The sequence below is a fragment of the Paracoccidioides brasiliensis genome (genome assembly GCF_000150735.1).
Source record: "Paracoccidioides brasiliensis Pb18 unplaced genomic scaffold supercont2.16, whole genome shotgun sequence".
Classification (NCBI taxonomy): Eukaryota; Fungi; Ascomycota; class Eurotiomycetes; order Onygenales; family Ajellomycetaceae; genus Paracoccidioides; species Paracoccidioides brasiliensis.
The window spans coordinates 138-2,914 of NW_011371373.1; positions in this window are offsets into that span (position 1 = coordinate 138).

The window sequence follows — 2,777 nt, forward strand, 5'->3', positions numbered from 1 at the left end:
TTATATTTAAAGTTCAATATATTATTTTAATATAATTTTTTACTATTAAATCTATTTTTTTAATTTTTAAAATATTTATATAAGTAAATATTTAAGATAAATAAAAAATTTATCTTTTAATCTAATTTTTTAAACTATTTTTTGAATTAAATTAAAATATATTTAATTATTTTAAATTTTATAATATATTTTAAATTATTTTTTATTTATTTAATTAATAATATAGATAAATTTCATTTTAATTAAATAAATATAATAATTAATAATTAAATATATTTTATATATAATAATAATAATAATAATAATAAATATAAAGATATAAATTAAAATAAAAAAATATTTTTAACTTAAAGTTTTAATTATAAAAATTTATATATAAAAATATTAAATTATATAATTTTTACTTTTTATAAATTAATAATTTTTTATTATTTTTAAGTTAATTTAAGTCTAAATAATATAAAAAAATATTATAAAATTAAAAAATTAAAAAATTAGCAAAGTTTTAATATAAATTTTTTATTTATATTTTATATTATTTAAATTTTAATATTAAAAGTTAATAATAAAAATTATTAATAATTAATAATTTTTAAAATAAAAATATTTTTATTTTATATAAACTCTCAATTAATAATATTTATAATTTAAATTTTTAAAATAATTATTATATATATAAATAATAATTTGATAAATAAATGATAAAATTAAAAAATTAAAAAATTTATTTAAAAATTTATTTATTTTAATATTAGTAATATATAATTAATTAATATTTTTATTAAAAATATTTATTTTTTAACTTTAAAATTTAATAAATTTATAAAATATTTTTATTAATTAAATATAATATTAATAAATTATAAATAATTTTATATTTAATTTATTATATTAATTAATTATATATATTTTTAATTAAATAAAATAATTTATAATAATATTTTTTATATTTAAATTTATATATAAATTTATTAAAATAATAATATTATAATAAAAAATTTATTTTTAAAATGAATATTAAATCTTAATAAGATTTTTATTTAAAAATATTCTATTTAAAAATAGTTTTAATATTTTATAAAATTTTAAAATTATTTATTAGTTTTATAATTTATAAAAACTTATATAGAAGATATTTTATGACTTTATAGCAGCTTAGACACTACTAAATTGACAATTTATATAAGTCTGAATTATTTGTACAAGCCTCTCTTTTTAATTTAGAGCTTTTATGTTTTACAGGAGTTGAGATAACTGAATTAATCATTGAGGCCGCGCGTGAGGTTAAATAGTTAACTTTGGGTTCCGGTGACCAGAACGCCCATTCTTACATAATCTCACTCATTACGTGGACACCAGCAACCAACCAAGGCAGCGTTTCCCCAACACCGCTAAACCGCAAGCAGTGCTAGCGCCTTTCCAGGCCTGAAACCCCTCGTTCTTTACCATCTAACCATCTGCCATCTGTCTACCATCTAACCATCTACCATATCTGCAACGAACGCACGAACGAACCCTATCCCTCCCTGCATCAGCAATATCCAACTCGTCTTGTACACTTCCATCTAGTTACTGCTAAGTTAGCCTAAGTTTAATAGCCACGGTTACAGTTACGCTCTCACGGTTGACAGCGGGAAGATTACGGTCGTTTGATCGCCTTGGGCTTGTCCGTTAATACCAGGGTATTTCCGTATTCATTACATAGGTATGCCTGCCTAGATAACATTGGAAGGATGTTCTTTTTCTTCTGTTTAGCTTGACTCACTTATTTACCACGCCCGGTGCTGTCTGGAAGGTGTTTGAAAGGGATATACACAACACCTCTACAGAGAATAGAACTAAGCCGTTCACTTATCCACCAGCTGTTGCCTGCCTAACCTACGTTTAAATATCCCAGAGGCCCCATCATCTCTCGTCTACCTATCCGTCGTTTCTCTCGAACTGCACCTGGTAGATTCCTGCTGGTTGCAACTATACGCACACTACTTGATAGCCTCCTAGTTAACCGCTAGCTAGTTATTTAGCCCTTTGGTTTGTTTCAAGGTTTGTCTTCGCCGATTACGTTTACGTTTCATTTCACACCTATCCATCCATCCATCCATTCATCCATCGATAGACGGGACCGACCAGACACACTCAACGATCAACAACTAGACAGGAGGAGAAACAACCTGCTCATATTCGCATCACATCCCGGCTCCGATTCCGATTCCAAGACTCATATCTTCTACGCCTTCATCATGAATCCTGAGTGGTAAGATTTCTTTCATTTGATTTCTCCTCTTGTATTTCTTTGCTTCGACTTGTACAGTACTGTTTTCTTTCTGCTCTTACCTTGGTAGTTGGATATGGGCATGGATTGGGACATGGGGCGATATGGATACAAAGACGGAGACAGATGGACATAGGTGTGGCAGGTGTGGACGCGGACGCGGACGCGGACAACAATGTTGTCCCACACATTGTATATCATCGGCATCAACATGACGCTTCAATGTCGACATCTGCGCATCTGTCCTATCCTCCTATCTTGTCTATCCGCCTTTCCTGGATTGAGTTTATCGGCTTTAGCTGAGTGTGCACATGTTTGACCAAACCCACTCTACTCCATCCCGGTATGCAGATATAGGAGATATATGCAGGAAAAGATGTTCCACTGCGTGCCTGTGCCTGGCTACCTACTCTATCGGATGGTTCACATACGTCACTGTGTCATCCGCTATTCTTTTGATATTCTATGCTATTTCATTTTCATTTGCGTTTTCATTGATGCATCT